At 41.4% G+C, this 14,524-nt stretch overlaps 1 protein-coding gene across 1 annotated transcript in view; it reads right to left on the bottom strand.

Annotated features, from left to right (window-relative positions):
- The window catches only part of LOC106592108 (protein XRP2), a 44,010-nt gene that overhangs the window by 13,246 nt on the left and 16,240 nt on the right, over positions 1 to 14,524 (bottom strand). The gene's annotated exons all lie outside the window — the stretch shown is intronic.

Raw genomic sequence — 14,524 nt, 5'->3', positions numbered from 1 at the left:
TCCTACTACTACTACTACTACTACTACTACAACAGCAGAGCACTACTACTACAACAGAGCACTACTACTACTACTACTACTACTACTACAACAGAGCACTACTACTACAACAAAGCACTACTACTACAACAGAGCACTACTACTACTACTACAACAGAGCACTACTACTACTACTACAACAGAGCACTACTACAGCAGAGCACTACTACTACAACAGAGCACTATTACTACTACTACAACAGAGCACTACTACTACAACAAAGCACTACTACTACAACAAAGAACTACTACTACTACTACTACAACAGAGCACTACTACTACGACAGAGCACTACTACTAATACTACTACTACTACAACAACAGAGCACTACTACTACAACAGAGCACTACTACTACTACTACTGCTACAGAGCACTACTACTGCTACAGAGCACTACTGCGACAGAGCACTACTGCTACAACAGAGCACTACTACTACAACAGAGCAATAGCGCTACAGAGCACTACTACTACAAGAGAGCAATACCGCTACAGAGCACTACTGCTACAACAGAGCACTACTACTACAACAGAGCACTACTACAACAGAGCACTACTACTACAACAGAGCACTACTACTACAACAGAGCACTACTACTACAACTACAACAGAGCACTACTACTACTACAAGAGAGCACTACTACTACTACTACAAGAGAGCACTACTACTGCTACAGAGTACTACTGCTACAGAGCACTACTGCTACAACAGAGCACTACTACTACTACTACAGCAGAGCACTACTACTACTACTACTACAGAGCACCACTACTACTACAGAGCACTGCAACTACAACTACTACAACAGAGCACTACTACTACTACAGCAGAGAACTACTACTACTACTACAGCAGAGCACCACTACTACAACAGAGCACCACTACTACTACTAATACTACAGCAGAGCACTACTACTACTACACGTGCACTACTACTACTACTACTTCTACTACTACTTCTACTACTACTACTACTAGTACTACTACTACTACTACTACTACTACTACTACTACTACTACTACAGCAGAGTACTACTACTACTACCCCCGGCCTACCTACTACTACTACACACACCGAGCACTACTACAACAGAGCACTCCTACTACTACTACAGCAGGCCTACACACAGAGCAGGCTACTACTACTACTATAACAGAGCACAACTACTACTACTACAACAGAGCACTACTACTACAACAGAGCACTACTACTACTGCTACAACAGAGCACTACTACTACAACAGAGCAATACCGCTACAGCGCACTACTACTACAACAGAGCAATACCGCTACAGAGCACTACTGCTACAACAGAGCACTACTACTACCACTACTACTACAGCAGAGCACTACTACTACTACTACTACTACTACAACAGAGCACTACTACTACTACAGCGGAGCACAAATACTACTACTACTACTACAGCAGAGCACTACTACTACAACAGCAGAGCACTACTACTACAGCAGAGCACTACTACTACTACTACTACTACTACTACTACTACACGCAGAGCACTACTACTACAAAAGAACACTACTACTACTACTACTACTACTACTACTACAGAAGAGCACTACTACTACAACAACAGAGCACTACTACTACTACAGAGCACTACTACTACTACTACTACTACTACTACAGAGCAGTACTACTACTACTACTACTACTACTACTACTACTACAGCAGAGCACTACTACTACTACTACTACAGCGGAGCACTACTACTACTACTACTACTACTACAACAGAGCACTACTACTACTACAGCGGAGCACAAATACTACTACTACTACTACAGCAGAGCACTACTACTACAACAGCAGAGCACTACTACTACAGCAGAGCACTACTACTACTACTACTACTACTACTACTACTACAGCAGAGCACTACTACTACAAAAGAACACTACTACTACTACTACTACTACTACTACTACAGAAGAGCACTACTACTACAACAACAGAGCACTACTACTACTACAGAGCACTACTACTACTACTACTACTACTACTACAGAGCAGTACTACTACTACTACTACTACTACTACTACTACTACAGCAGAGCACTACTACTACTACTACTACAGCGGAGCACAAATACTACTACTACTACTACTACTACTACAGCAGAGCACTACTACTACAACAGCAGAGCACTACTACTACAGCAGAGCACTACTACTACTACTACTACTACTACTACTACTACTACTACTACAGCAGAGCACTACTACTACAAAAGAACACTACTACTACTACTACAGAAGAGCACTACTAATTCAACAACAGAGCACTACTACTACTACAGAGCACTACTACTACTACTACTACTACAGAGCAGTACTACTACTACTACTACTACTACTACTACTACTACTACTACTACTACTACAGCAGAGCACTACTACTACAACAGAACACTACTACTACTACTACTACTACTACTACTACTACAACAACAGAGCACTACTACAACAGAGCACTCCTACTACTACTACAGCAGAGCACTACTACAACTACAACAGAGCACTACTACTACTACTATAACAGAGCACAACTACTACTACTACTACTACTACTACTACTACAACAGAGCACTACTACTACTACAGAGCATTACTACTACTACTACTACTACTACTACTACTACAGCAGAGCACTACTACTACTACTACAGAGCACTACTACTACAGAGCACTACTACTACTACTACAGCAGAGCACTACTACTACTACTACAGAGCACTACTACTACAGAGCACTACTACTACTACTACAGCAAAGCACTACTACTACAACAGAGCAATACCGCTACAGAGCAATACTTCTACAACAGAGCAGTACTACTACAGAGCACTACTACTACAACAGAGCACTAAAACTACAGAGCACTACTACTACAACAGAGCACTACTACTACTACATCAGAGCACTACTACAACAGAGCACTACTACAACAGAGCACTACCGCTACAACAGAGCACTACCGCTACAACAGAGCACTACCACTGCAACAGAGCACTACTACTACAACAGAGCACTACTACTACTACAACAGAGCACTACTACTACAACAGAGCACTACTACTACAGAGCACTACTGCTACAACAGAGCACTACTACAACAACAGAGCACAACTACTACTACTATAACAGAGCACAACTACTACTACTACAACAGAGCACTACTACTACAACAGAGCACTACTACTACTACTGCTACAACAGAGCACTACTACTACAACAGAGCAATACCACTACAGAGCACTACTGCTACAACAGAGCACTACTACTACTACTACTAATACTACTACAGAAGAGCACTACTACTACTACAGCAGAGCACTACTACTACAACAGACCACTACTACTACTACTACTACTACTACTACTACTACTACTCTACTACAGCAGAGCACTACTACTACAGAGCACTCCTACTACTACTACTACTACTACTACTACTACTACAGCAGAGCACTACTACTACAACAGAGCACTACTACTACTACTACTACAGAGCACTACTACTACAACAAAGCACTACTACTACAACAGAGCACTACTACTACTACTACTACTACTACTACTACTACTACAACAGAGCACTACTACTACTACTACAGCAGAGCACTACTACTACAACAGAGCACTACTACTACAACAGAGCACTACTACTACAACAGAGCACTACTACTACTACTACAACAGAGCACTACTACTACAACAAAGCACTACTACTACAACAAAGCACTACTACTACTACTACTACTACTACTACTACTACAACAGAGCACTACTACTACGACAGAGCACTACTACTACTACTACTACAACAACAGAGCACTACTACTACTACAACAGAGCACTACTACTACTACTACTACTGCTACAGAGCACTACTACTGCTACAGAGCACTACTGCTACAGAGCACTACTGCTACAACAGAGCACTACTACTACAAGAGAGCAATACCGCTACAGAGCACTACTGCTACAACAGAGCACTACTACTACAACAGAGCACTACTACTACAACAGAGCACTACTACTACTACTACAACAGAGCACTACTACTACAACAGAGCACTACTACTGCTACAGAGTACTACTGCTACAGAGCACTACTGCTACAACAGAGCACTACTACTACAACAGAGCAATACCGCTACAGAGCACTACTACTACAAGAGAGCAATACCGCTACAGAGCACTACTGCTACAACAGAGCACTACTACTACAACAGAGCACTACTACTACAACAGAGCACTACTACTACAACAGAGCACTACTACTACTACTACAACAGAGCACTACTACTACTACTACAACAGAGCACTACTACAAGAGAGCACTACTACAAGAGAGCACTACTACTGCTACAGAGTACTACTGCTACAGAGCACTACTGCTACAACAGAGCACTACTACTACTACTACAGCAGAGCACTACTACTACTACTACAGCAGAGCACCACTACTACTACTACTACAACAGAGCACTACTACTACTACAGCAGAGAACTACTACTACTACAGCAGAGAACTACTACTACTACAACAGAGCACTACTACTACAACAGAGCACTAATACTACAACAGAGCACTACTACTACTACTAATACTACTACAGAAGAGCACTACTACTACTACTACTACAGCAAAGCACTACTACCACAACAGACCACTACTACTACTACTACTACTACTACAGCAGAGCACTACTACTACAACAGAGCACTACTACTACTACTACAACAGAGCACTACTACTCCTACTACAAAAGAGCACTACTACTCCTACTACAACAGAGCACTACTACTGCTACAGAGCACTACTGCTACAACAGAGCACTACTACATCAACAGAGCAATACCGCTACAGAGCACTACTACTACAACAACAACAGAGTACTACTACTACTACTACTACTACTACTATAACAGAGCACAACTACTACAACAGAGCACAACTACTACAACAGAGCACTACTACTACAACAGAGCACTACTACTACAACAGAGCACTACTACTACAACAGAGCACAACTACTACTACTACTACTACAACAGAGCACTACTACTGCTACCGAGCACTACTGATTCAGAACACTACTACTACTACTACTACTACTAATACTACTACAGAAGAGCACTACTACTACTACTACAGCAGAGCATTACTACTACTACTACTACTACTAGAGCAGAGCACTACTACTACAACAGAGCACTACTACTACTACTACAGCAGAGCACTACTACTACTACTACTACTACAACAACAGAGCACTACTACAACAGAGCACTCCTACTACTACTACAGCAGAGCACTACTACTACAACAGAGCACTACTACTACTACTACAACAGAGCACTACTACTACTACTACTACAACAACAGAGCACTACTACTACTACTACTACAACAACAGAGCACTACTACAACAGAGCACTACTACTACTACAGAGCACTACTACTACTACTACTACAACAACAACAGAGCACTACTACTACTACAGAGCACTACTACTACTACTACTACTACTACTACTACTACTACAACAGAGCACTCCTACTACTACTACAACAGAGCACTCCTACTACTACTACAACAGAGCACTACTACTACTACTACTACAACAACAGAGCACTACTACTACTACAGAGCACTACTACTACTACTACAACAACAGAGCACTACTACTACTACTACAGAGCACTACTACTACAACAGAGCACTCCTACTAGTACTACTACCACAGCAGAGCACTACTACAGCAGAGCACTACTACTACTACAGCAGAGCACTACTACTACAAAAGAGCACTACTACTACTAATACTACTACAGAAGAGCACTACTACTACTACTACAGAGCACTACTACTACAGCAGAGCACTACTATTACAGCAGAGCACTACTACTACAGAGCACTACTACTACTACAAGAGAGCCCTACTACTGCTACAGAGTACTACTGCTACAGAGCACTACTGCTACAACAGAGCACTACTACTACTACAGCAGAGCACTACTACTACTACTACAGAGCACTCCTACTAGTACTACTACCACAGCAGAGCACTACTACAGCAGAGCACTACTACTACTACTACAGCAGAGCACTACTACTACAAAAGAGCACTACTACTACTAATACTACTACAGAAGAGCACTACTACTACTACTACAGAGCACTACTACTACAGCAGAGCACTACTATTACAGCAGAGCACTACTACTACAGAGCACTACTACTACTACAAGAGAGCCCTACTACTGCTACAGAGTACTACTGCTACAGAGCACTACTGCTACAACAGAGCACTACTACTACTACAGCAGAGCACTACTACTACTACTACTACAGAGCACTACTACTACAGCAGAGCACTACTACTACAGCAGAGCACTACTACTACTACAGAGCACTACTACTACAACAGAGCACTACTACTACTACTACTACTACTACAACAGAGCACTACTACTACAACAGAGCACTACTACTACTACAAGAGAGCACTACTACTGCTACAGAGTACTACTACTACAGAGCACTGCAACTACAACAGAGCACTACTACTACTACAACAGAGCACTACTACTACTACAGCAGAGCACTACTACAGCAGAGAACTACTACTACTACAGCAGAGCACTACTATTACAACAGAGCACTACTATTACAACAGAGCACTACTACTACAACAGAGCACTACTACTATTACTACTACTACAGCAGAGCACTACTACTACAACAGAACACTACTACTACTACAGAAGAGCACTACTACTACAACAACAACAACAGAGCACTACTACTACTACAGAGCCCTACTACTACTACTACTACTACTACTACAACAGAGCACTACTACTACTACTACTACTACAACAGAGCACTACTACTACTACTACAGAGCATTACTACTACTACTACAGAGCATTACTACTACTACTACAGAGCATTACTACTACTACTACTACTACTACAGAAGAGCACTACTACTACAAAAGAGCACTACTACTACTACTACTAATACTACTACAGAAGAGCACTACTACTACTACTACTACTACTACAGAGAACTACTACTACAGCAGAGCACTACTATTATAGCAGAGCACTACTACTACAACAGAGCACTACTACTACTACAAGAGAGCACTACTACTGCTACAGAGTACTACTGCTACAGAGCACTACTGCTACAACAGAGCACTACTACTACAGAGGACTACTACTACAGCAGAGCACTACTATTACAGCAGAGCACTACTACTACTACAGAGCACTACTACTACAACAGAGCACTACTACTACTACTACTACAACAGAGCACTACTACTACAACAGAGCACTACTACTACTACAAGAGAGCACTACTACTGCTACAGAGTACTACTACTACAGAGCACTGCAACTACAACAGAGCACTACTACTACTACTACTACTACTACAACAGAGCACTACTACTACTACAGCAGAGCACTACTACAGCAGAGAACTACTACAGCAGAGCACTACTATTACAACAGAGCACTACTACTACTACTACTACTACTACAGCAGAGCACTACTACTACAACAGACTACTACTACTACTACTACTACTACAGAAGAGCACTACTACTACAACAACAACAACAGAGCACTACTACTACTACAGAGCCCTACTACTACTACTACTACTACTACTACTACTACAGAGCACTCCTACTACTACTACTACTACTACAGCAGAGCACTACTACTACAACAGAACACTACTACTACTACTACTACTACTACTACTACAGAAGAGCACTACTACTACAACAGAGCACTACTACTACTACTACTACTACTACTACTACTACTACTACTACAACAGAGCACTACTACTACTACAGAGCATTACTACTACTACTACTACTACTACTACAGCAGAGCACTACTACTACTACTACTACAGAGCACTACTACTACAACAGAGCACTACTAATACTACTACTACTACTACAACAGAGCACTACTACTACTACAGAGCATTACTACTACTACTACTACTACTACTACAGCAGAGCACTACTACTACCACTACAGAGCACTACTACTACAGAGCACTACTACTACTACTACAGCAGAGCACTACTACTACAACAGAGCAATACCACAACAGAGCACTACTACTACAACAGAGCACTAAAACTACAGAGCACTACTACTACAACAGAGCACTACTACTACTACATCAGAGCACTACTACTACAGCAGAGCACTACTACTACAGAGCACTACCGCTACAACAGAGCACTACTGCTGCAACAGAGCACTACTACTGCAACAGAGCACTACTACTACAACAGAGCACTACTACTACAGAGCACTACTACTACTACTACAACAGAGTACAACTACTACTACTATAACAGAGCACAACTACTACTACTACAACAACAGAGCACTACTACTACTACAAGAGAGCACTACTACTGCTACAGAGTACTACTGCTACAGAGCACTACTGCTACAACAGAGCACTACTACTACTACAGCAGAGCACTACTACTACTACTATAGCAGAGCACCACTACTACTACTACAGAGCACCACTACTACTACTACAGAGCACTGCAACTACAACAGAGCACTACTACTTCAACTACTACAACAGAGCACTACTACTACTACAGCAGAGCACTACTACTACTACAGCAGAGAACTACTACTACTACAGCAGAGCACTACTACTACAACAGAGCACTACTGCTACAACAGAGCACTACTACTACAGAGCACTACTACAACAGAGTACAACTACTACTACTATAACAGAGCACAACTACTACAACAGAGCACTACTACTACTACAAGAGAGCACTACTACTGCTACAGAGTACTACTGCTACAACAGAGCACTACTACTACTACAGCAGAGCACTACTACTACTACAGCAGAGCACTACTACTACTACTATAGCAGAGCACCACTACTACTACTACAGAGCACCACTACTACTACTACAGAGCACTGCAACTACAACAGAGCACTACTACTTCAACTACTACAACAGAGCACTACTACTACTACAGCAGAGCACTACTACTACTACAGCAGAGCACTACTACCACAACAGACCACTACTACTACTACTACTACTACTACAACAGCAGAGCACTACTACTACTACTATAACAGAGCACTACTACTGCTACAGAGCACTACTGCTACAACAGAGCACTACTACTACTACTACAACAGAGCACTACTACTGCTACAGAGCACTACTGCTACAACAGAGCACTACTACTACAACAGAGCAATACCGCTACAGAGCACTACTACTACAACAACAACAACAGAGTACTACTACTACTACTACTATAACAGAGCACAACTACTACAACAGAGCACTACTACTACAACAGAGCACTACTACTACTACAACAGAGCACTACTACTGCTACCGAGCACTACTGCTACAGAACACTACTACTACTACTACTAATACTACTACAGAAGAGCACTACTACTACTACTACAGCAGAGCACTACTACTACAACAGACCACTACTACTACTACTACTACTACTACTACTACTACAGCAGAGCACTACTACTACTACAGTGCACTACTACTACTACTACTACTACTACTACAGTGCACTACTACTACTACTACTACTACTACTACTACTACAGCAGAGCACTACTACTACAACAGAGCACTACTACTACTACTACTACTACTACTACTACAACAGAGCACTACTACTACTACTACTACTACAGCAGAGCACTACTACTACAACAACAGAGCACTACTACTACAACAGAGCACTACTACTACTACAGAGCACTACTACTACTACAACAACAGAGCACTACTACTACTACAGAGCACTACTACTACTACTACTACTACCACTACTACTACTACTACTACTACAACAGAGCACTCCTACTACTACAACAACAGAGCACTCCTACTACTACAACAACAGAGCACTCCTACTACTACAACAGAGCACTACTACTACTACTACAACAACAGAGCACTACTACTACTACTACAACAACAGAGCACTACTACTACTACAGAGCACTACTACTACTACTACAACAACAGAGCACTACTACTACTACTACAGAGCACTACTACTACTACTACTACTACTACTACTACTACTACAACAGAGCACTCCTACTACTACTACTACAACAGAGCACTCCTACTACTACAGCAGAGCACTACTACTACTACAGCAGAGCACTACTACTACAACAGAGCACTACTACTACTACTACTACTAATACTACTACTACAGAAGAGCACTACTACTACTACTACTACAGAGCACTACTACTACAGCAGAGGACTACTATTACAGCAGAGCACTACTACTACTACAGAGCACTACTACTACTACTACTACTACTACTACAACAGAGCACTACTACTACTACAGCAGAGCACTACTACTACTACAACAGACCACTACTACTACTACAGACCACTACTACTACTACTACAACAGAGCACTACTACTACTACTACTACTACTACTACAGCAGAGCACTACTACTACAACAGCAGAGCACTACTACTACAGCAGAGCACTACTACTACTACTACAACAGAGCACTACTACTACTACTACAACAACAGAGCACTACTACTACTACAGAGCACTACTACTACTACTACTACTACAACAGAGCACTCCTACTACTACTACAACAGAGCACTACTACTACAACAGAGCACTACTACTACAACAGACCACTACTACTACAACAGACCACTACTACTACAACAGAGCACTACTACTACTACTACTACTACTACTACTACTACAACAGAGCACTCCTACTACTACTACTACAGCAGAGCACTACTACTACTACAACAACAAGAGCACTACTACTACTACTACTACTACTACTACTACAACAACAGAGCACTCCTACTACTACTACTACAGCAGAGCACTACTACTACTACAGCAGAGCACTACTACTACTACAGCAGAGCACTACTACAGCAGAGCACTACTACTACAACAGAGCACTACTACTACTACTACTAATACTACTACTACAGAAGAGCACTACTACTACTACTACTACAGAGCACTACTACTACAGCAGAGCACTACTATTACAGCAGAGCACTACTACTACTACAGAGCACTACTACTACTACTACTACTACAACAGAGCACTACTACTACTACAGCAGAGCACTACTACTACTACAACAGACCACTACTACTACTACTACAGACCACTACTACTACTACTACTACAGACCACTACTACTACTACAGACCACTACTACTACAACAGAGCACTACTACTACTACTACTACTACTACTACTACTACTACTACAGCAGAGCACTACTACTACAACAGCAGAGCACTACTACTACAGCAGAGCACTACTACTACTACAACAGAGCACTACTACTACTACTACAACAACAGAGCACTACTACTACTACAGAGCACTACTACTACTACTACTACTACAACAGAGCACTCCTACTACTACTACTACAACAGAGCACTACTACTACAACAGAGCACTACTACTACAACAGAGCACTACTACTACTACAATAGTGCACTACTTTATAGGTAATAGGGTGCCATTTGGGACGTACATCTGTTTCTACCGAGCAGAAAGTAGCCCAATCAGACCTCTGGAAGTTACATCAGCAAACGGATAGTTCTGGTGTTGTGTCTCTAATAATAATAATAATAATAATAATAATAATAATAATAATAATACGTTTTCAACATTATCTCACAGTTTCAGTATTGTTCACTCAAGGACTGTCATTGATTGCATGGTCTCATATGACCGTAACAACTTCAATTGTTCTGCATTTCTTAATAACTGTCTGGGTGGAGTAGGGAGGAAGTGAACACCATGACACACTTCCTCATCTGGAGGATGACCAGAGGTTTCACTTCCTCATCTGGAGGATGACCAGAGGTTTCACTTCCTCATCTGGAGGATGACCAGAGGTTTCACTTCCTCATCTGGAGGATGACCAGAGCTATTTAACATGTCATTATGGAGACACCTGGTGGTGTAGGTAGGACTATTTAACATGTCATTATGGAGTCACCTGTTTACCAGGTGTAGGTAGGGCTATTTAACATGTCATTATGGAGTCACCTGTTTACCAGGTGTAGGTAGGGCTATTTAACATGTCATTATGGAGTCACCTGTTTACCAGGTGTAGGTAGGGCTATTTAACATGTCATTATGGAGTCACCTGTTTACCAGGTGTAGGTAGGGCTATTTAACATGTCATTATGGAGTCACCTGTTTACCAGGTGTAGGTAGGGCTATTTAACATGTCATTATGGAGTCACCTGTTTACCAGGTGTAGGTAGAGCTATTTAACATGTCATTATGGAGTCACCTGTTTACCAGGTGTAGGTAGGGCTATTTAACATGTCATTATGGAGTCACCTGTTTACCAGGTGTAGGTACGGCTATTTAACATGTTATTATGGAGTCACCTATTTACCAGGTGTAGGTCGGGCTATTTAACATGTCATTATGACACCTGTTGACCAGGTGTAGGTAGGACTATTTAACATGTCATTATGGAGTCACCTGTTTACCAGGTGTAGGTAGGACTATTTAACATGTCATTATGGAGTCACCTGTTTACCAGGTGTAGGTAGGACTATTTAACATGTCATTATGGAGTCACCTGTTTACCAGGTGTAGGTAGGACTATTTAACATGTCATTATGGAGTCACCTGTTTACCAGGTGTAGGTAGGGCTATTTAACATGTCATTATGGAGTCACCTGTTTACCAGGTGTAGGTAGGACTATTTAACATGTCATTATGGAGACATGTAGGTAGGACTATTTAACATGTCATTATGGAGTCACCTGTTTACCAGATGTAGGTAGGGCTATTTAACATGTCATTATGACACCTGTTGACCAGGTGTAGGTAGGGCTATTTAACATGTCATTATGGAGTCACCTGTTTACCAGGTGTAGGTAGGGCTATTTAACATGTTATTATGGAGTCACCTATTTACCAGGTGTAGGTCGGGCTATTTAACATGTCATTATGACACCTGTTGACCAGGTGTAGGTAGGACTATTTAACATGTCATTATGGAGTCACCTGTTTACCAGGTGTAGGTAGAACTATTTAACATGTCATTATGACACCTGTTTACCAGGTGTAGGTAGGACTATTTAACATGTCATTATGGAGTCACCTGTTTACCAGGTGTAGGTAGGACTATTTAACATGTCATTATGGAGACACCTGTTTACCAGGTGTAGGTAGGACTATTTAACATGTCATTATGGAGACACCTGTAGGTAGGACTATTTAACATGTCATTATGGAGACACCTGTTTACCAGGTGTAGGTAGGACTATTTAACATGTCATTATGGAGACAGGTGTAGGTAGGACTATTTAACATGTCATTATGGAGACACCTGTTTACCAGGTGTAGGTAGGACTATTTAACATGTCATTATGGAGACATGTAGGTAGGGCTATTTAACATGTCATTATGGAGTCACCTGTTTACCAGGTGTAGGTAGGACTATTTAACATGTCATTATGGAGACATGTAGGTAGGACTATTTAACATGTCATTATGGAGTCACCTGTTTACCAGATGTAGGTAGGGCTATTTAACATGTCATTATGGAGTCACCTGTTTACCAGGTGTAGGTAGGGCTATTTAACATGTCATTATGACACCTGGTATGTAGGTAGGACTACTTAACATGTCATTATGGAGTCACCTGTTTACCAGGTGTAGGTAGGGCTATTTAACATGTCATTATGGAGACACAGGTGTAGGTAGGACTATTTAACGTGTCATTATGCACGAGTGGAAATTTGAAATGGAACTCTCTCACGTGCTTCCGTTATGTGGAAAAGTCCTCAATGAAACTAACATTAAATGTGGAGAATGATACATTTGCATCTGTTGGCCATCAAGTAACCTATTCATTTCTATGCCATTGTGGGCTACTGTAGACTACAGTTTAATACACTAAATATGTTAAAATGAAGATATCACCGGAGTCATTGCAAATCGATTTCATCCACTTGTGTAGCCTACCTTGAGCTGGTGAACAGATTCAATAAATAGCATATAGCTTCAGTGTATTGTTGTTGTAGCTTTGTGTTATAGTGCAATTATTAAAACGGTTTAGTTAATTCATTATTGGAAGTTATTAACGCTCGAAATCGCAATTGCCGATTAGTTGTTAGAACGCACTCGATTGACGGTAAATCAGTCGGATTAGGCTGACCCCATGGCTGACCCCATGGCTGACCCCATGGCTGACCCCATGGCTGACCCCATGGCTAACCCCATGGCTAACCCCATGGCTAACTCATTGTTGGAAAACAGGTTGGTCCAAATCAGATGTTAGGTACTATATTTATTGAATATTATATGGATC

Source organism: Salmo salar, chromosome 10 (genome assembly GCF_965601325.2).
Source record: "Salmo salar chromosome 10, fSalSal1, whole genome shotgun sequence".
NCBI classification, from domain to species: domain Eukaryota; kingdom Metazoa; phylum Chordata; class Actinopteri; order Salmoniformes; family Salmonidae; genus Salmo; species Salmo salar.
This window is presented reverse-complemented; position numbering and strand designations above follow the sequence as displayed.